This window comes from Anguilla anguilla, chromosome 11, assembly GCF_013347855.1.
Source record: "Anguilla anguilla isolate fAngAng1 chromosome 11, fAngAng1.pri, whole genome shotgun sequence".
Classification (NCBI taxonomy): domain Eukaryota; kingdom Metazoa; phylum Chordata; class Actinopteri; order Anguilliformes; family Anguillidae; genus Anguilla; species Anguilla anguilla.
Genome location: NC_049211.1, coordinates 22,596,382 through 22,619,818, shown reverse-complemented (window position 1 = coordinate 22,619,818; position 23,437 = coordinate 22,596,382). Strand labels below are relative to the sequence as shown.

General features: G+C 39.5%; 1 protein-coding gene across 4 annotated transcripts in view; it reads right to left on the bottom strand.

The window, feature by feature from the left end:
* camkva (CaM kinase-like vesicle-associated a) overlaps window positions 1–22,922 on the bottom strand; it is a 39,592-nt gene extending 16,670 nt beyond the window's left edge. For 2 of the 4 annotated variants that reach the window (XM_035383320.1, XM_035383322.1), the window contains exon 1: window positions 10,877–11,074. The gene's annotated coding sequence lies outside the window, so the exon portion shown is untranslated. Of the gene's footprint in view, window positions 1–10,876; window positions 11,075–22,462 lie in introns of those variants that run through there. The other 2 variants (XM_035383321.1, XM_035383319.1) reach the window with 2 other exon arrangements.
* Window positions 22,923–23,437: the final 515 nt, after the last annotated feature.

Genomic DNA, 23,437 nt, shown 5'->3' with positions numbered 1-23,437 from the left:
TGAAGAGAATCGCTTTGATTTAGGGCAACAGGTGCCTACATGTCTGGGACTCCATCCTCCTCTTTCACCCCACAGCTGAATGTCATTATGACACAGCTTCCATATTTCTGTAATATCCTGACAGCTTAGCAAGATGCAACTTAATATTCATATTACATATTCAAGACAAACAAAAATAACAACTGAGATATACCAGCAGGTTTTATGTGACTTTTGTGAGAAAGAAAGAAAGAAAGAAAGAAAGAAAGAAAGGTGTATGTGTGTGTGTGTGTGTGTGTGTGTGTGTGTATGTGCACGCTCACAGTTAACCCACAAAATCCCAGCAACAGCTTACATGATACACAGCAATGTAAATAGCTAAGCCCATTAGCATGGACATAACAGAGTCAGTATTCTGCAGGTGACTAAAGGGTTCAAGTGCTTTTATAATTATAATTTGACCTGTTTGTTGCACAGAAATATATCCAGCCATGCCCACCGTCAGGTACGGATGAGCCTAGCGTAAACTTTACCCTGTGTTCCTAGATGCAGGACCATGCAGTGTGTCGTTTGCTGTCTCTCTCATACTGAAAATTGCACACTGATCTTCCTAAATGATAGATTTTGGACATGCAATTACCCCTAAGACCCACTTCCACATCAACATCACAGGGAATTATACATGAGCAACACTCTACAGCAGCGTAGTTGAGCAGTTAACGGGAACATGAATGTTAATCCTGAAAAAAATCAAAAACACACAAAAACTGAAATAAAATGGAAAAAACTCTTTAATATTTAGAAAACAGCAATGTCCTGCATAAGTACATCAAGTAGAATTATCTTGGACAGGAAAAGATATTGACCAGAATTGTCTGCTCTTAAATTAAAACCTGACCCACCGTCAGCTAGCTTCTCTTACTCAACAGTGAAGACAGTGATCTCACAAACACTGACAAAATGCCATTTATAACCGTGTCGGCTCAGAATTGGCAAAATGCATCGCTTAGCAAAATGTTCTCTCCTGTAGCCCTTGCCAAAGCTTTAGAGACATGTACGGGTGTGCTTCAACTCTGTTGAACAGCAACTGCGGTAAGTGAGACTTTAGGAATGAGTCATTTTGGGATTCAGTCAACGGCAGAAGCAGGCAGGTGCAGAGGATGACGAGAGTACGAGGGAGAAGAGCACTGCTGCATCGCTGCATGAGTCAGACACACAGGTACATACTGTACATGAGATCACAATAAGCTCAAGCTCAACAAACACAGAGGCAAACGTACATTCTGCAGGGCTTTAAACAAATTGCAGACAACGGTTCAACTTGGGCAAAAATGCTAATTTACTTACTGCCACATTTCATTTGCTGCGCACCATGTCTGAATGCTCACAGCACTGAGGAGAAAAGATTGATACAAAGATGATGTCTGGTTCTCAGCAGCAACTTCCTTCCTGATTATAATTCTGCCGTTTTCCCATTCACAGTTATAATTGCTGTCTATTGAAGTGGGTTATGAAAGCCTGTGCATGTGCATGCGTGTGTGTATGTGTGTGTGTGAGAGAGAGAAAGAGAATGTGTGTGTGTGAGGATGCTTGTGTTCCTCTTTCTAGCACATCTCATTTGTGCAGCCTGTGAAGCTCCACTCCCTGGTTCTAAGCTGCACTGGCTGCATCTCTCCTGCTACTGTGTACCAGATTTTCATCCACAAATCCTAGGGGAGTCTCACCCAGAAAGTAGTCTGTTTTTCCCCTGTGGCGATTTAAAACTACCTTATCATGCACGCTGCTTTTGCCTCCTCCTGCCTCTGGGTGTCTCTCCAACCAGTGCCTGATGCATCTGAACTACACAGCACCCTGCTGGCCAACAGATCAAAGACAGGCCTTTGCCGTAAAACTTGGTTCCAGACAATAATTTTGAGACATCTGCTGTATAGAACTGCCATTTAACAGCAGCCAGAATGATGGCAGCCTGAGGAGGGTGGGGGGGTGGGCGTTACATAGTGACTGTGGACCAGGGGTGGCCGTCAGACTACCGTGGACACAATCCGATGTGTGGTGTCCGCCCAGATGGACGGCACCCTGGGCAACCGCCTGTGTTGCCCATGACTAGAACAAACCCTGTACGAGGTACATGGGGTGCCTCAAGCAAAGAATGTGAAGTACAGGACACAGACTGCAGAACTGAATGTTCCACACTGACAGCCTTATCAGAAAGGAACAAAAATGATGTTGTGATTTTAAAGCCCAAAGAGGAAAATGTTCATCAAGAGATGACATTCCAGTCTGAGAGCAGATTACCAGTCACTATGCATGCAGAAGCTTGGCTCAGACATATTTTAGTACACAAAAAAGATTATAAAAAATAACTAATTATAAAAAAAATGCCTCCATAATCCCACCCCCTCAGTGAAACATTGTTACATAATCCCATTATGGATCTACTACAAACACAAACACAATGTCACAAAAAGACATGTGAGTGCTGGCTGAGTGATCTGTTTACAACATGAATTAAGACACAAATCAGCTGATTGGGCAAAAAGCACTGTACACTTGATCTTTGTGAAAAACAACAGATATCTAAAAGACATCATAAATTAACAGTGGTACAGGAAGACTGTTTGATGTGAAATAAATATTTGGGGTATATTTTTCAACCGTAGATCACTGAATTAATGCCCAACGTTATTCTGCACTGCCATAGCCCCATCAAAGACCCAGCTCCAGCCAAGAACCAACTTGTTGAAAGCTCATTATGGTCTCAACCAAATTTTGGTCTCAACCATGGTAATTCGGTACTACTTGGACTCATCTACAGTCTCAAAGCAGCATCCGCTTCTCAGTGTTCACTTTATCACGCCAAACTCAGTTGTTGTTAAGAATATTCCACTACCTAAAAAGGGGGCATATACAATATAAATGTGTTGCCTATCTTTTGTCTAACGTGTATGCTATGATTAATGCTTTGAAATATTTTATGTTAATGAATGCTTTGCCTGATTGATCCTTTATGGAATAACCATAACTATCAGCCATTAGGTACCATTACAGATAACATTACAATACAGTACCGGCTACATAACTAGTTAGAAAATTTAAGTCAGCCAGCTAGCTAACTTAAGCAAATAATGTTAAATAGTCTGGCACATTAAAATCCATTTCTGATTTGATATTAGGGATAATTAGCTTGTGCTGAATAACAGTCATTCATTGTCAGTTATCAGATAGATAATTTTTAATGTACTATCTCTCGACATTGATGGCATTTTTTTTTCCTGCTGCTAGGTGGGCATTCTACATGTAGTTAGCCCCTCAGACCACCTGCACTACGAGCTACCACTCCTGAAGAAACCAAGGGGAAACCTGGTTAAGGTCCTGCTTGATTACAATCATGCATGTAGCATCCTTTTTGTGTGTGCGTGCAGCATGTGTGTGTTTGTGCGTGCGTGTGTTTTCAATTTATTAATTTCTTTTTTTGCTTTGTCAAATCCTCAGTTTGCAGTGAGCCACTCTCGCCTTTCTGCCATAAATTGATTCAGGGCTTCAACGGCTGCTGGTAGAGGTAAATCCTTTCATCATTTAAGCAGTTAGTAATTAACGTGCACCCTATCAAAATAAATCAGAGGTGTATGGTTCATTTCTACAAAATTTAATCTCACAGCTTTTCTTTGGATTTCTTCATTATTTTCAAGATCCGCTTTCTTTCATCATGTGCAAGTGGCCTTTGGGAACTGCGAGCAGCATTACAGCCTTCCAATGACAACTGGCACATAGTTAAGAGATAGGCATTTAGCATTAGGGATCGGTGTTGCACACGCTGGATTCAGTACAGTATAGGGAGCCAGTGTGGAGCACTGGAGCCTCAATACATAGCTTCAGTGCTTAGTGAACAAAACAAAGTAGCAAATAAAACTATTTCTGTTTTATGCTGCATTTAGAAGTGGGTGATGGCAGAAAAATCTAATTGAAAACATTTCATTAGAAAGATCCTTAGTCTTGCATCACTTCTTACATCAGTAGTTTAAGGCTTGTAATATCATATGTACAACACAGCTGCATTTGCATGGGTGAAATCAACAACTCAACCCAAAGCAAGACAGACTGGAGCCACTAAGGCCCGCAGTCCAGCTCCCTGACTCCACACTGAACATGGTAATGTGCGTCATTCTTTTTACGGTAGATCTTATCTACAGACACACACACATGTTCATCCCTCGGGCATAAATAGGGAGGGTCAGGTGTCAAGATACTCCCATCTCATTTCTTTAACTCAGTCCCTAATGTCCCCTAGCATCTATGTGTACAAGCCACTTGTTCCCTCACCCCCGCTGCTTGCGCTCAAACAAAAGCTGGATAAAGGAAGCAGGCTTCACAAGAGACTAGCTTCATTATGACAGGAATGCAAATCACATTTTTGCTTGGCAACCACAAAGCTGTGAAAACAAAGAGGCTTAGCGAGCTGGTGTGCTGGGAAAGGTGCTAAGAGGCCTCAGCCAACATGTTGCTCTGCAGGTTAGGTAGACTGTACATTTCTCACCTTGCTACTTCCTGTGTTCACTGCTCACACAGTTCACAAAGGGCCTCTGCTATCCATAGTGTTCACAGTTTTATATAACTAATGCTGGGACTCAATAATATATTCCTAGCTGTAAAACATTTGTTATGGATGTTGTGGTATCTCATAATCCGTCTACTCTACATTTAGATTACATGTGATTATGTGCTCATTCATCCATCACTGCCCACTGAATGCCATTTCATTTGACATGATGGCTTTACATGTCACACTGCTATTACAAATTCAAAAGAAATAAAGGTGTTACCTGAAATTAATTTTCTTTAATTAAAATATGTATTATAATAACGTGAACCACATGAATGATGTCATAATAATGGGGAACCACACTAGCCACTGAATGATGTCTAGTGAATTTAGATTACTGATATACAGTCTCTTAGAAAAACACACCTACAGTAGATATGTTTCTGGGGGAAAATGACATTCAATTTGTTTTAAATCTGAAAACTTTTCTTCATGTTGACTACAAAGTCATAAACACACCCACATCTTAATATGAGAGATACAACATTCCATTTTATGGTACAGAGTTGTAAAACATTTAATTCAGAGTGTCTCTTCCTCTTACATTGAAACATTAGACTTTTGAAGCACCAATTTTTCAGGTCTTCTTCTGAACTGAAAGATTACCAGTTTTTCTCTACTGGAATAATGAAAAGATGCTTCAAAGGCACTTTTTGTTGATGCAAATGCTTGAGTGTTTTGGTGATGTTTAATAAGAGGAATTTTGCGATGAGGCCTTCAGAAAGACAGACAGACAACTATCATTGGAGAACCCACACAAGAATTAATATGGAAATACCTTTTCACCTGTAGCTCACAAAAACACAGCATATGTCTCTTCCATCAAGTAACCTCTTGAGAAAGTGGTTTGCTGAATCATTGAAGTTATTCCTTTTGTGGAGAGACTAACTCTCAAACTAGATGTCTGTTTAAAAAAAATATTGCCATGGTCAAGTCCTTGTGGGGGTGGTGGAGGGGGGAGGGTGTAGCAACAGATGTGGAGAGAGAAGTAGCAAATGACAGAAAACAAATGCTGGAAAAGGCAAGGGGTTGGTTGGTTGGGTGAGGAGAGTAGAGGAGGCAGGAAGGGAAGATAGTGGCACACAAGAGAGCTATACACAGTAAAATGTCCAGTGTTAATTAAACTCTATCAGTGTTAATTCAACTCATAACAGATAACATTTGGTCCCACATTCAGTGTTATCTGTTAAGAGTTGAATTGACACTGATAGAGTTTAATGACTGATAGAGCTGAATTGACACAGGACATTATATTGTTTAGACAGTGAGCCAGGCCAGCTTGACAAACGGGCAACATTTTGTTCTTTTATGCTCACTCAAGCCTTCAGTATACCAATACAATCTTCTTTGCAAGATCATTTGAGCATTTCACATGTCTTCAGTTATAAACATGCACATATTTATTTCTTGGTTTGTATAATCATGGATATATTTGAGGTATCACATACAGTGAGGTATACCTTACCATTGAATGGTATCTAGCTATGGATCTAAAAACTGACAACCTAGACGGAGTGTTGTTCAATATGAGCTTCTAACTTAATTAATCTAGAAAATAATTGTACTGCAAGCTGTCACATATAGTTGATTAATATACATTTTCAAATGCAAATAGTTTCTTACTGTTAAACCAGAGAGAGCAGGGAGCTTGTAGACTTGTCACTATTAAACAAAACAATGACCATGCTTGACTTTTTATATTATGTTGGCCTTTGAAATATACATAAATATATTCTGTTCTCCAACTGCAGTCTGTATATTGTTGAAGACATATAAAAATGTTGTATAACATACTTTCATTGCTTATAAACATAAGTGTGTGCACACATAAGAACAAACTGTTGGCTGTAGCCAGATGAATGTATACAATAAATAAAACAGAATAAAGCACTTTGAAAATACCAATTTAAAAGTACAGCCAGTTCTGTGCCTTGGTTGTTTCAGTGCTTCAGAGGCAGAGGCATTTAATTCATTATCCTGAGGAGAATAAAATTTGAAAAAATTGCAGTTGAAAAAAAAAAACCAAACAAACAAAAACAACACCAACAACAAAACTAAACAAATTAAACAGCTGACTTGTTTTCTGGTCTACATGATGCTACAGCCTGGTTTCTCAGCCACAAAGATGGTGACCATGAGCCACGTACACAAAGATTGTCCAGGCACATTCACACAGTATTCGATTGCATGTGAGCTGGCCAAGCAAGTTCTACAGAGAAAGGACATGATTAACATAGTGGTGAGAAGGGGAGAGCGGGCCTGTACTGAGAAAGATTAGGGCAAGTAGAAAGCACCAGAATACACAGGGAGGCTGGGCTGAAGAACAGACATACGCAGCTGTCAAGGCCAGCTCAAAATTAACAGATAGAGAAGGACAGCCACAGCAAGCCCATTACTTAAATTACTACATTGCTCCATTGCTTTAAAAAAAAAAAAGTATTTTCCTGGGCTCTGCCAACAACCAAAAGCAATGGCATCACATGACGTCTCACTCACATGCACTAGTATATACATGTATACAAGGACTTAAACATGAGTCTAGTTTATGGTGTCTCTTTAGAGAGTGCCCAACACAGAAACAGTGAATACCTCTATGTAAAATATGAGTAAAGATCCCCCCTTGAGGTGGACATATTTTAGATGTATGTCTGATTGCTCTGCAACACTCCTGCTAATCCACAGTACCTGCGACAACCTCTAGACACCAGACTCATCATTGGGCAGAACATGGATAAAACCTGTGATTTTTCACAACCAAGAATAGATCAGTGAAGTATACGATTGCCAAGCAAATTTCAGTGGCACTTAACTGGGCTTTTAGAGTGAGCTGGGTTAGAAGCACCAGGCAGAGCACTGCGGCAACCATGATGAGAACTTAAGGATCTGAGATGACCTAAATGACCTTAACATCACCTATTACTGTCATCACCCCCCTCAGGTATATAAACTAAAGAATGGCACCAGACTATATCAGTGAGCCTCTGTCACTCTCACACACTAATAGGCTACTCATGTCATTCTGATGTCTAGTTTAACTATCAAAGGAGACCAAACTACGAAGGAAGCTCAACATACCAATGGTTTCTTTACGTTAGCTGGCTTAACAAAACCTACAGTAACAACTCCAATTGGGCTTAACCAGTACCATGAAGGTGGCTATCAACTTGCTAAGCGAAAATTGACTTTTTTCATCAAGTTGTGAATGCTCAAAAAAGGGGCAGTGCCTACAACAATGAGCTTCTAGCGGAATGCATTTTTATTTATCTGCTTATTTTTGTTAGATGATTTTGCAAGGCTCATGAATAATTCATGAGCGTGTTTTGAGGGATGGGAGGGGGGATTAAGAATTGAAAATTGAATTTTGTCAGATCCTTTAGCCTACATGTTTTGTGTTTGTGTTTTTGAGCCAAGTTTTTTCATGAAAAATCCTCAATAATGTGCAGCTAAGCCTGGCTGGCATGTTTTTATCATCACTCAAGATAAGATAGGGTAAGGTTTCTATGAATTATTCATGAATTATTTTGTAATCCTACGAAAAAAATACTTGTCTACGGGATCTTCCAGGAATGGAGAAGCCTTTTTTCCAAGGCCAAGGAGTTGATTGGTCAAAGGGCATTGCTTTTACATGTTTCAGTCTGTTAGCCTGAACATAACCTGCCCCAGACCCAGTTAGCCATGCAGCAGAAGTTATCATTGCGATATACCCTGATTAAAAGCGAGTCAGCTCCATAATATGAAAAACGCAAGGGTTAAAGCTTAAGTTAGCTTCATAGCTCTCACATCATAGTTTAGGGGCATGCTTTCTTGGTCAAAGCCATAACACTCTAGAACACCCTTTTCAGCTTTAAAATAATGACACAAACTACTTCTGTGACCTTTTTTTAAAACTTGCTTTTACTACACTGTAACCCCTGTTGTGGATCTTTTTACTTTTTTAGTAACCTTTTTAGAGTTTCTTCTTTGTTATTGTTTTGATTTGCTTTCATTCTTCTTGTGTTTTGTAAAGAAACTTGTGCTTATGTAATAATAATTAGATGAACAACAAGTACAATAATGACATTTGCTTGGAATACATTTAAATTTTAGTAAAAATATAACACTCACAGATTCTCACAGATCCAGATCATAATCACGGTGCTAACCAAGCCCCCCAGGAGCGTTACTATGGTTATTGAAGGACCATATGCTCTAAATTGATTTCATTCCATTTTTTGTCACTGAGCAAGGACATCTTTCCCAACAGCCATTTCAAACAAGGAAAATAAAACTGCATTATTTGTACGTCCAGCTACCATCTTTTATGCATAGATGCCTGAGCTATTTTTTCTGTCCTAACTGGTTATTTTCATGTAAAGCTGACAGGCTAGCACTTCAAAGGCTAGTAAAATCAAGGACATCTCAATACTGAAATTTCAGCTAACAACTTACGATAACTGTGAAACATCCCAAAAAGCCACAAAGCTTAGTTTTTGATGGCTTTCTGTCACAGTTCTCCAATAAGGCCATCTCTGGAGACAAGTTACATTTTGAGGTAATTGAATACTATGCTCATAAGAAGAAAATGAATGTGCAATTTCCTGGTTCCACAGAACCTCTGCAGCTCACAGTACTTTATGCTACACTTCTACCAATTTAGTAATATTACTATAAGTTCTATTATATCCCCAAATTTTGACAGGCAGGTTTCTCCATAAGAGATTGTATATAAAGTACTGTGCACATTTTAACCCTTTGACTTCAGGAAGCTGCAGATTTCTCAGGACCTCACAGTAATGATTGTGCCACCATCACAGGTTACCTGTTCCTGGTCCATACTCTAATGGCCAACTAGAGATTACATTACATGAGACCAATATCTCTTTTAATCCACATCAGATGGACAACATTTTCTCATAGCATCAGAGTATTTGAAACAAAATTTGGAGCATTTCCTCATCTACAAGACTGGAGTTTCTATGATATGAACTGTGAACAGTGTGGAGTATGTCAATGAGTATGATTTTATAGACACAAAGACTTATTTTAATGTTGTAAATACAGGGTAGTACAATCTTCTGCAAATGTAGTTTCTCTGAATTAAGACACAGTCTAAACCACGGGCAATATAGGTCTCCTTCTTACGAGACATTTACTTACACAGTTCAATTGATAAATGTCTTGACTAGGGTTCGGGGTAATTACTTTTGATCCTCTGTGGAAGCATAATTTCTTTGTGCTCTTACCTTCCTGTCATTACACTGTGCCAACACTGCATCCTCAAATCACCTTAATGCTGGGTACCTGTCATATTCTGCCCAAGACCTAGGCTTCAGTTCACTATTTGCAGTTTTAGAGACACTGAGCTCCAAGCAACATATGCGAATGGTCCAATGATCTATAGCTGCACTGACAGCAAAGGTCCCTCACATGAAGGTTGTGCTTAAAAAGCTTTTTTCTGCGTGGATCCTCACACTGAAACAAAGCTTTGAGTCAGTATTTCTAGAGCTCTTCTGCAGCTTTGTGGCTTTGCAAGAACCTTGAGATGCTCACAAACGAGAGTGTTGTATTAAATAGTTTATGATTATAATTAGAGAAATCCAACTCCAGCGGCCCACCATTTTTTCTGGAAGCTTTTATATTGTTTACCTCTAAAGGTGTGCATCCAAATATTCCCCCTCCTCTTCCAGGGCTGAACAAACATAAATAAACATGCAATTACAACACAGTTATGATTAATTAGGGAAGAATGAAGGCAACAAAAGACTACTCATTGATCTGCTCACAGAGGAAACTCAGCATGAAAGACTTCATTACTCCCTTACTGTAACTGGGTAGAAGGGAGGACCATAGCTTCTAATATAAGAACAATATGGCACAGTTACTTATGAAAACAACATCAGAAACATGCTCCCTATCTCACTGTATGAATGGAAACTGCTCTTCTTGATCGGCAGTCACCTCCAGTGGCACAAAGGGTACTGTGAAGAAGATTACAAAGGCTATCTATGAAGAAATTCACCTGAATGCTGCTTCTCCTGTACACTGGAGGAGCACGAAGGGAACCAAACTGAAAGCACCACAGAACACTATAAAAAATTTCAAGTTCCAGAACCTGGGCGCTTCACACCCCTGAACATTACGGGAAGCCAGCAAATAGAAAGCCTCTAAACATTCCAGAGCACTGATGAACAGAACACTACTAAAAATTCCAGAATGCTGCTGATACAGAAACCCCCTGAATATTGCAAGGATAAAGAACTCCCCAGAAAATGGGTTAGTGGAAACGGACTCCACACAGGTGAATTTGAAATAGCCTACCTGACTGATTTCCAACTAAAGGGACGCAGTGGACGCTGTTGTCCTCTGTCCAACGGCTGGATTCTGACCTGTCCAACGTTCTTGGAAACCGAACTGCTTCTTCTTTATGCCTCACTGCCTAATCTGACCATTCTGTACTGCTGTTGTTTGTTGCCTTGGTTACCCTTAGTACAGTATGTAGTCCTACATATGCATCTTGGTGCTCTGCAATTCCTTTAGAACACAGCCAGCAGCCACATAAGGAGTGGGGGGAGGAGGATGTGCTTTGCGCATATCAGCAGCAATGTATGTGTGTATGGCTTTCTGTGCCCGCACAGCCAAATTTAGGAACTGGCTGGTCTCGTGCTCCTGCTCATCAGACAAGGTTCTGAGGAACCAAAAGCCTGTTTTGTTTTGCTTCATCCAACCAACAGGAATCAATCAACATTGATCTGAGACGATCCTGTTAACACCATTAGTCAAAAAGCTGAAGCAGACACACAACAGCACACCAAATAACCTATGTGAAGCCTTTCAGCAGCACTGCAGTATAATCTGCTGCCCCACTCTTCCCCTAAGTGCTGCTCCATTTCATTTCCCATTATAAATTTCAACTTGTTGGTCTCAGCTGCAATTAAATCTGCATATCTAGCTATGTTAGACAATTGCAACCATTGCAGTTATGTAATGTGCTGCAATTTGGCAAACAGGCCATGAATAAATAAAAGCTGGCACCTATTCTCCCATGTCTCGATTTCTTCCATTTCTTTCCACATCGTTTTCTTATCTGAAAATATGCAGACATTGTTCTGTCCCTTTCTACAACCTCTGCTTGACAAAATTGACACCTTTCACTAATATACCCCTTGATTAAACCATACTTGCCAACCCTCTCGATTTTCCTGGGAGACTCCCGATTTTCATTGCCCTCTCCCGGTTTCCTCCCGGGGTCACAATTCTCCCGTATTTCTCCCGATTTATGACAGATTTTCACACCGTTTTTTCCTTTTTGTTATCAAAACCTGTTTCTGGTACTGTACAGCGTGTATAAGCCCTACAAAAATTCTACTGTTTCCACCCGGACAACAGTACAGTTACACCAAATGTATCGTTTCCATCCATGGTAACATGAACGCGAAGAGAGCTGCTCGCCTCGTCCTCCTGTCGTGACGGTCTTTCAATCTGAGAGCATGACTTGCTGTGTACTTATTATTTTGTTATTTTCATTCTTTAAAAGTCACCAGAATGCAGGAAACAAAGACTCTGAAACTCAAATTTTTTCTGGGGCAGGACCCCCATATCCCCTGCTTAGGTTACAAAATCCTCCCTATTTTTGAGGTCTCAAGGTTGGCAAGTATGGCTTAAACACCCCTGGAGTTCACCAGGACAATTCCTGACATCTGGGTCTAGCAGGCAAGGCTTGTCATCAATACTTATGGATTTATCTTTTGGAAAGAGTTATCTGGTCCACACAAGTCTGCTAGTGTATTTGCAATTAAAAGGACATGTAGGGTCATTAATATGAAAGGTTAACAGTTGTGCATTTTTGTTTGGTTAATTATCACTTGGATGTGTATACAAATTCAGAGTTTTATGTTTCTGAAAAAAGTAATTTACAGTAATTTCTCAGAAGCAGTTCCATTGGGTCAAACACTAACAAGTTCCAACAGATTACTTGTACCTCCTGAACTACATAGTCGATCAGACATCCTCAACTACATAATGCATTCTTTTTTATTATAGTCACCACTACGTACATATACACACACATACACACACACTCATGCACACACACATTTAGCCAATTTTCTGTACACATATAAATACCAAGTAAAGTCATCTGAACCTACAGTCAAAACTATTGCAGTTGTTTCACATCTACTCCAGTATAGCACTCATTTGGCAGTATAGCTTCTCTTACAAACCATTAGTACGGAGATATTAACCCATCACATCATATCAGCCAGTCCGCACATCATATTGATCAATTATTCAGGCTCTATAATAGAAATGTATTGTTATTCTGTGACAGTGTCAGCACTGATATTCCAAAAAAAAAAAACACTGCATTTTCTTCATAGCCCTTATGTACAACTGCTTCCAACCACAGTAAGTAGATTACACCACGTGCAGCATGTCTGTTTGGTCTACAGTATATTAAATACTCAGACAGATTCTGCGGTCTGCAAACAATGGTGTTTCTTCGGAAGCAGTTAATGCAGTATCCGCTCAGACTTGAGACTTCAGACAACCGACCATTTTCATGAAGTGATTTTCTCCCCTATGTTCTCACTCCAAGCCTAGTTACAGCTAAGTGTTAATGGGATATGCAGCCATCACCAGCCTGAAACTGCAGTAAATGAGCAGAAAGGGGCTGCACAAACTTCATCGGATAACATATTCTTTGGAAGATGAAAATGTTGAATGTGCGACAGTCTGAATCAAACAGAGGTGGAATATTAATCCACTTTCATTTAAAATTCCCCTTTAAATAGCTATTTGTAGATGTGATCAGGCAGAGAAGCTTTTTGAAGCTGGCTGGCATCATGCGGAACTCTTTCGGTGGAGATACAGTATGCTGGAGAAGCTCCCAGCCAGCAATTCCTGACTCTGTGTCCCTCTTCTCTGAACTCCCTCTGAAAATCTCCATTCTTCCCTCTTCCCTCAAAAAAATCTGCTGTCCACTCCAGTCTCTGAAAGTGCACTTGTTTCCCCAAATAGGATCAGCAGTAGTCTCTAATATGAATGCACTAAATTTAAAATATAATCTCTTTCTCCAGCAGAATCCATCCCTCCTCATTTTTTCCAAAATGAGAACATTGCTCTTGTCTCTCAAAAAGGATGACCAAATAATTTCTAGTTTGTTCCATTTCTCTCACACACTCTGTAGTCCTTAACATGAAAATATATATATATTTACCCCCTCCCCCTTTGCCACCTCCAGTTTAGCCTTACCCAGTGATTTCCAAAAATGAAAGTGGAAGTTTTTTTTTAACCACAAATAATGGATAATGCACCTCAATACAGTCAGTACAGTCTATAACATGAATCCTCCATCTGAAGACTACCTGTTAGCTTTTTTGTTTCTGTAAACATCATTAAATGATGAGCAGCAGATATTGACCCTATCCCCTAACAGCTACCCCTCCAGGGCGGATCCCCTTGGAATGACAGAGCCAATATAAAGGGGTTTGATCCAGGATAATTTATAAATACATGTGTGACCTTACATAGCATTGTAAATCACTTGGATGTTGATTGAGTAGGCTCTCTTATGCTTCACATAAATCTCTGCTGGGGTGCACAGTTGCACGTGCATGCAATTGATGTCAAGAGATGACAGATGTTTGTTACAGCCTGTTGAGATAAGCACAATTCACTGCGGTATTCCCATTTGCTGAGGGATTGGTATGAGGTCCTTGGACAATGTATCCTCACCTACATCATCCCCCAATCCTTTGCCCAATCAGGTACTCCATGTGGCTGTGCAAATAAGGAAACAAAAACCCTAAAACAAATATGCCTCCATGTCAAAAAACACAGAAGGGAGAGGGGCCTCTCATATCTCCTCTTTCTATGCTCATAAATTTCAAAGCAAAGAAGACAAAGTCAACCAAAGCCTCAGAGCTAGGCCTTTATATAACCCATTGACTAGACAATGGATAACAGCTGCCATGCTGAACGAGCCACAACTACCACCATTCCTAAGAGTGGGGTTGATGCTGTCCGGCAGCTCTTCTAGGGAGTCGAAACACCTGAGGCACAAAATGGACGACACAATACATTTTGCTTACATTCCATCCATCCCAGCATCATCAAAGTATTCGGCCTCACACTGGAGCTTTTAACCATCCATCCAGATTTTCTGGTTTTCTGGTTACGGGCTCCAAACTTTCTAAAACAGGCTACAAAGAACAAACTGTATCCTCAATGAGTAAAAAAGAATTTTTTCAAATAAAAGCACTGTTGTAATATTGTATAATCATTTATATTTTATAGTCTCCTCCATTTTTAAAAAGGGTATACTGGTATCTGTTTTGTTTCATTCTCCCCCCTGATAATCAACACAGAATAATTTAATTAAATCCTTAGGCAGTGACAGCTACCACCATAGTACAGGGAGTTTCACACACAGGCACACACACACAAACACACACACACAGGCCCCCGCACGCACACACACACACACATACACGCACACACACACACAGATCCGCAAATTTGTGCTAAATGCTGAAGCTGCTATCCTTAGAAACTGACTTAATGTGACAGTGAATTGCTCCGAGGGAATGCACAGCAATAAGGTGTCAGAAGCAAAATTTATAATGAAACAAATATAAGGTAATATCATGCTAAAATAATAATGTAGCAATGCGTAGCCTAGAGCAGAGGACTCTGTTATTTCCCCTTCCACCAGAATAGCTTTCAGTGCACGCACAGAGACATGACACATACAATATACTGTATCCAGCCAAATGTTTCAGTATGTATAGATGCCTGAATAATGCTTTCTAATGATGGTTATTGACACACTTAAGGACACCTTTCTAAACTGACCTTGACAGCGCTATTATTGTGCTCAGTGGTAGAAATGTGCGATCTGCATTCTTGCCTTAAGGCTGTTATCCCAGGGACTGTAATACCTTGGCCCTAGGTTCAGTTTTATTTTCTGTGCAAACTGAGGTATACAATCAGCACCTGTCCTTACCTTTGAATCACTAATAAAAGCAAGTGTTGTCTGGCAAGATTTTTGTATTTGCTCCACTCAACACACTGTTTTGAACCCCTCAAATTTAACTCTGAGTACAGGAAAGTAAGTAAATGCTTACTTGCTTGGAGTGTCTGAGTGTCTTTTGCACAATAGTTGCATGTGTGTTGACATCTGAAGGAAAAGACAGTATTCATTTCGCTCATTATTCATTCTGCTGATTCCAATCATCTGGGAAATATAAGAAAGTATACTGGAAGAAACTGCTGTCCAAAAGCTCTAGAGTACACCTCCCATAGATGGTGTAAGCAATAACAGAAAGAAAAAAAACTGTCTGTTCAAATGTGATTTTCTTTAATTTTATACACCCACCCACACTTCAAAGGGGAAAGATCTCACATGACTCCCACCCAAAACCCACATGTCTGCCACTCAATTTAAAATACTGAAAATGGAAAATGACATCATCTGTCACTTTTCTTCACCTGAATACATGCGAGGATGACAGATAATGAAATTTTTTTTTTTTCATCAGCCAAGGAACCACAAAGTACTGTACTTTGAAAATATCTAAAATATAATAGCATTTAATGGTATTTTGACAATTCCAGAACTTCCCAGTATTTAGACTATGCGAAGGAGAGGGCCTGGTGGTACCGTGCGGCAAGCTGCCACTCATTGGCTCTGTTGTGTAACAGGGCCGATTGAGCCTTCATGAAGCAGAAGGCCTTGGTTTATCTAGTCTTCAGGGAGCAGATTCACATGCGCTCCCCAGGAAGAGTGAAACGATCCATTCATTAGCAGGAACGCCTGCCACGGCACCGTAGCTGTAACACACCCCATATCACGTCACACACTGAGGGCCAGATTGGACAAATGCAAATAAAGTACAGCACTTTATGTGAAAGCCAAGTGGAAAGTGATACCACGTTATCCAAATATAAGGTTTAAATGACAGTACTTAACTGGCTCTGACAGCCTGCAGTGTTGCTCTACTCCCCAATACAGTGGAAAGAGACCCAGATCCCTCTTATCACAAAAGCATGTTACGTTATGTAGCCACAAGTACAAACCATAAAAATATCAGGATCTGGCACTGAAGAAAACAAGCAAAATACTCAGGTTATATCATACAATGTTTCAACATATTTCTGTTTTATCTTTGAATTTCACAGTGTTAAAATTCTTTAGTTTTCATCTTTCATGTAATTGTGTAATAACCTTAAGGGGTATGACTAGGGCTGCTGTGGTTGTTTTTGGCAAGCCATGTGCATTATGCTTTTTTTTGTTTTAAACTCATGCCGGTAATTGAAATATACATAAATAAATAGATGTATTGTGTTGTAATACACAATTTAATACCTCATATAGTTATCCCCAGAAGAAGCATTACAGTATAATCCGGAGAAATTCTTAAAATGAACTGCCCAAAGTCTTGGATAATAATGATGCATGTCCGGCAGCAAACTGTAAATGGATTGTGGTTTTCATAAACGTGGGTTGATTATATTCTCATATTTTATTATGCAGTCTGAATCATTAGCCAGGACCAAGGACTCAGAGAAGTAGAGAGCAGATGACACACCAAGGCTATTGCACAATACTTGCAGCCAGTAATGGTACCTCAATATTACTACAATAACCATAAAAAAGACAGGGAACATAGTACATAATGGTCATGCAGCCCATCTGCTCTAATTATTTCCATGCTAAAGAGCAGGTGTTGGGAACTAAGACCATTGAAATACAAGTTTAAATCCCTGCAGGTCATGTAGTGGAGATAAAACTGGTGGCCCTACCTATGGGCCACGCCAGACATTGGCTAACACTTCTGTTTTTGCTCAGACCCTCTTCAAATAACATAAAAATTCATACATAATTAATTTTGCTGCATGTTTATTTCAAGCTGATTTCAAGGAAGCAATGTTCAAAATTTGTTTAACTTATGTTGTTCGGTTTCATTAAAAAATGACCTAACATTAGACTGTCTGACTAGACACCTTCTGACAATTGATTGTGCATGATTTCGTAAATCGAAAGTAACAAACTCACCAAGCTAAAACTGGATAAAAACCAAAAATGGTCCCTTCCTTTGCCTAAATCACTTTCCCCAAATGACAGTTTGTAAAAATGCTAACACAAGGTGCCTTGCATTATTTAGCACCCAATGGCCTTCATCCCATGTATGAGAGGTATGTCTATGGTACGGCAGACTCCTCATGACATGATTTTATCTTGACCGAAAATTAATCCGGGTCAGAATTCGCCATGGTTTCCCCAGGGTCTCAGTTCTTAAAATTCATCAGCTGCCGTTCATAAACCCCATCCTTTCACCAGCTGGCATATATACACTCCTACGCACCACCCACCGAGTGCCATTTATTTATGCTGGTGGCATAAATTTTGAATTAACATACCATTCGCATAAAGCCTCTCCCCCTGTCCCATGGTCAATTTAAATTATTTTTATAAATATGATCTTGCTTCCGCCTGTTTAACCCAGGGGGAAATGTAGCTTTGTCTATGCTCTTTTTTAATTTTACCAAATTAAACAAATATTTTAGGGGGGAATTTTTGCAGGCCAGAAATATTGCTGGGGGGCCAGATTCTTCCCACGAGCCACCAATTGCCAACCCAGGCACTAGAGACTATCCAGCACTGCATTAAGCCTGGCCTCAGACACTTCAAACGTCTTTGCCTCTACCACAGGAGCTTGTAAGATGTTCCACCCATTGACAACTATAAAAATGCCCTGACGTCAGTGCAGAATTTACCTTGAACTAATTTCTATCTATTCATTGGCCAGTTGCTCAAATGCAACATAATAAATTGAATTACAGTCAGCTGTCTGTGAGTGTTCTGTGCTGTTGCTTCACATTGAACATGCCATCACTCTTCATCCTCAGCTCTTGAATTATTCTCCCATTCGGTACTGCAAGAGTGCACTGGAAATGCACTTAATTCATCTTCTATTTACTGCTCCACTTAGGAACATTATGCCTCATCCTTGGCATGTAAGTGCAAGTCGGTGTCTTATGGTGCCCGTCAGCCGCACCACCCGCAGAGGCCCCTTCATCATTGGTCCTGTCACTCATATCGCACTTGGATGGAAGCCACTGCTGCAGCCAACAGCCATCATCCAACACTGCTGCCCTGGCCATCCAGTTCTGACGGTATTTATGGTGTCTGTCAAACTAGAATTAATTTCCAGCTGAGTGTAAGACTGGGTGACTTTGCTTCAGGACCGGAGCTGATGGTTGTGTCTCTTCTTTTGCGCGTTGGTGGAAGTGGGCAGCTTGCCAAATGACACCTTAGTGACGGCATTGTTTTGGCTTCCAGATGGAGGGGAACCAAAAATTATCTCTGGCCAACACACTATATAGAAAGGACAAGCACATTGTTATGGTCAAAGAGACCGGTGTCTTCACCTAAATTATGTAGGTTGTCTAGACAGGAGATATTTGATCACATAATGCAACTTGTCCCCAGCCTGAGGTCAGACACACAGAGGCAAAAGTGTTGTACTTTATGCAAAGGTAGGCAACATGCCTTCAAGTTAACTATGTTAATACCAATGTTCAAGCATCCTCACAGTCCACTACACTTCAAAGGTCACTGTGTTCCTCAATCAGATACTGATCATAGGGAATGCAACTGTACACCAAGGTAGATGTGGCAAAACTTGCAGGACATGACAAACACTGCCCAGAGATAATTTATACCAAAAGGTCTATACCGTGGCTGTCTGTTTCTCAGTATGCTGACGGGGTCATAGAACATGTGTGATTATATGTGAAATGTGTGCTGGCTGACTGGTTACCAGTAAAGCACAACCTAGCTCTCTCTCTGATTAACATCTCTCCTGAAAAAACTACCATTAAACATTAAACTACAGCAAAACCTGAAGCAGGAGTCTAGATTAGTGTCTCGTTAATAAAAGCATATCCTGTCAAAGAGTAATAAACAATTCAAGAATAAAACACCACTAATTCACAATGCGATTCACATAGCAACTGCAAGCAGACACAGTGCGTACATAAACATGCTCTTTATTTTAATGAGCAAAGCTTTCCTTAGTTCAATTAGAAATTAAATATTACATAATGAGGGGAGGACGCATACTGTAAAAGCAAGCCTGACCAGTGTCATGGAAACTAGAACAGTCTGCCAGAAACAGAAACCTATTTCTTTAGAGATGAATGGTGGAAAAAGTTGTAAAATTATAGATGCTGATGAAATGTACTTTGTGAATGAAGAATATCAATTTAATATCCCTGACAGAAATTAAACACTGCCATGTTCAAAAACTTACATAAAGGTACTGTAAATTAATATTTTCCTGGTGTATAAAACTAAAATCTTTGAACTTGCTACCACACAAAAAGATGGACCTCACACTTATGACTCATGATTAGTTCAGGAACATTGCAGGAGTTCTGCATGACAAAACGTTCTCAAAATCTTCTCTTTTATTTTATAAGCCTGGGTAGGGTCACACACTGCAAACAGCATACGATGCCAATGGGTTATACATTTCATTTCCAATGAAGAACAAATTAATGAAGCATTACAATAATTGTTTCAAACATTCATTTAAAAAGTATTACAATTATGTTATAAATACATGTTAAATACAAAGTTAACGTAACTCAAAATGAGAGATAAATGGCATTGACAACATAAAAAACTCCTAACATTTCCAAAAAGAGGTGGCATTACAGTCTTTAAATTTAATGAGACATGCATCTGTGGACTGAATCCCTCTATCTTTTGCAACTCATCATTTTCCCCCTTTGCCTGTTGTATGTTCCCATTCCCCCGTGCAGTATGAAGAGTAACATACTTGGTCAATAACACCAGAAATGCAATGAAGCTGATTGATTTGGATATTTATCGTACATTTGTCATGATACAATTCAGGCAATATATGGTCATTAAAATACATTAAAAATAATTACAGTAATCATAATTAAAATAAAATTAGAGTGATTCTCTTAAATGTATGTTCTCATAGCATTGTCCTTTAAGCTGGTAGAGAAACAATATTTGCACCTGCATACGTTTCAGTGTGTGTCAGTATTCTACATGTTTATATAAATATGGTTTCACTACCGTACATGTTTGAATGACAATACTATGAGTAATTTCTGATGTACTAGAGGTGTCTGATATGGAAAGCCCTGTAAATCCAAACTGTTTTAAGTGGCGGGGCCCTTCGTGCGCATGACCTTATCTCAGGACTACTGTCAAACTTTATTCTAGTAATATTAGAAAGTCCGCAGACTCCTGCGTTTCCTGGAGCGTATTCACAGTTCATGAATGCCATCATAGCTCCGCACGCTCACAATGCGTCCCGGAACGCGTGAACATAACCGCTGAACTACAACCGTGCAATCTGACATCTCTGCGCAAGACACGCTTGGGGTTGGGAAACCGCGGGATGCGGGTGCGGTTGTATAACCTTCTGTTGCTCCGTTCACAAACATCTCCCGAATTATAAGTCTTTTGGTGGCAACAGAACGTGAACACATTTTGCATCCTTTTTGCAATTTATTGTTACGTTCAAGAAATGTTTAATGTGCATAATAGCTACTGTACAGATAGTAGTAGGCTAATACCGTACATAGCCTACGTACGTTTGTTTTAACTTTAGTTCGCTAATAAATCAAATGTTAGCTTTTAAAATGTCAATGCTGATTTTATGTATGCGGGTATAAAATCGTAATCATAAAATCAGGTAATTACGGTATATTCGCAATGCTGTCTCGCATCTTGTGACACAGTTTACATTATTTATTAAGAGAATAATATCAACAGCAATGTGTTACAGGGTCTGATGGTGTATTAGTCCATACAAGACTAATTATAACATTATATGCTATTATAATGCTATTATAACAACGTGCACTGTAGAATATCAGCCATGTGAACTTTTACTGTATGTTGCGCAGACGCCGTTATCATTTTTATGTAATTACGAATTTAAATTATTGCTCATTTAAATGTGAAGCCGAGTTTGCTAATGCCAACTGCATTTTTTGATTTTTTAAAAATGATTCGTTTCTACGTTGCCTGCCCGGAAGCTTTTTTTATTCACAAACAAAACTTTTTATGCAACATAGTTGATAAAATAGCCCGCTCTTTTTGTAAGAAGCAAAATATTAATATGCGTAACTCATTCAAAGGGCATGCAATGCCTTTCAAATCTCTTAGTCACGGACACTTTTGAAGAGCAGTTAACTGTTCCTTTGGAAAATACATAGGCTACACAATTATGACGCTACATTATCTTTTGAAGTCTATAGAGTCTATTGCCCTGCATCCAAAAATCACCTACTCTGTTTTCTTTTTTTTTCTATCTCAAAATTTAACTGGAAGCTACGTACGGGATTAAACATAAAGTTAGCTAAAATAATCCAATTTTTAAAATCTTATTCCTATCTCATTTTGCTGACTGATAATTTTGCCTGATTGATTATTTTGGATGTAGTCTTTTAAGTTTATGACGCCAGTAGCCTACCTACAAAATGCGTTTACATTTTCCTCTTCTGCAATATGACACTACTGGACAACCGCGCAAAAAAAGAGATTCGAAATTAAGTCAAGAACGTAGCTATTGCAGTAAAACGAATCGTTTCCCAAGGCACACAAACTGTGATTTTGTGCAATTCTCTTGACATAAGTGTCATTTTAACTCTACCAAGTTGCAGCTAGGGCATTATGCGAGGCGCATATCGCACTGGACTCGCAACAGCGCTGGAATCTTTGAAATTTCATTAATAAATATTTTATAGGAAATTTAAACGAAGCTCAACGCAATGAGAACTATATGGCATTGCTTTTCGCTTTGCTAATTGCAAATGACTAACAACCGAATGGCCGAAATTGCGCATACTTACCTATAAAGCCAGTTGCTCTCTAAATATGTGGTCCACTGTGTTTTTATCTACCCAGTCTTCCTCACCGAAAGAATAGGTTGTTTTTTTCAAATGAGACGAATCTTTTCCTGGCTGTCGTACTGACGAGAGAAAACTTATTCTTCTTTTTTCTTTAACAGGGCTATATCCCAACGTTTCTGTTCCATCCACTATGCGCTTTTCAGCTAGTCCGAGATGGAGAGGTCTACACAAGGCGAAAGAGTAAGAGCGCGCGATTGGGGGGAGGGGGGTGGTTTTATTTGACAAGCAGCTGAGAGGTGTGGTTTTCCAAAAACTTAAATTACATAACTGTATGCCTCGTTTCTTTATCCTAGCCAGACAAATCAATAAAATTTTGCCGAAACTGGAAAATGTTAGTGTTCGGTTTAGCACTGGAAAACTCAATCGCTGATTGTTCCCCCCAAAACCTTCCTGTACGACTTGCAAATTGATGTATATACATGATGGTGATGATGATGATGTCTGCCCACGAACGAATATGGCTGCTATGCAAAACCCATTCTTTACACTTAAATACAGAATCATGGCACAAGCTAAAGTGAATTTCCCTTTAGAAGTATGGCCAAGTAAAGTACCTTCTTTGTAAAGAGTACAGTATGTGGAATTTATCAACAGAATATAATCTGGGGTCACTGTAAACTGTAACTGAACTAAAACTAACAGTTCCTTTCAGCAATTATGTGAGTGGATTTATTTATTTATTTATTTATTTTAACGTTGACCTAAGTCAATTTTAAGGTGTTTATTAACCAATACTGGAATATTGAACTAGATGGTTGGCCTTTATAAAACAATACAGTATGCGCCACCTTTAATAATAGTGTAACAGGGTTACAAAAAGTTAGATCCACTTCATTAGGGCGACATAGCTCAGGAGGTAAGAGCGGTTGTCTGGCAGTTGGAGGGTTGCCGGTTCGATCCCCCCCTGGGCGTGTC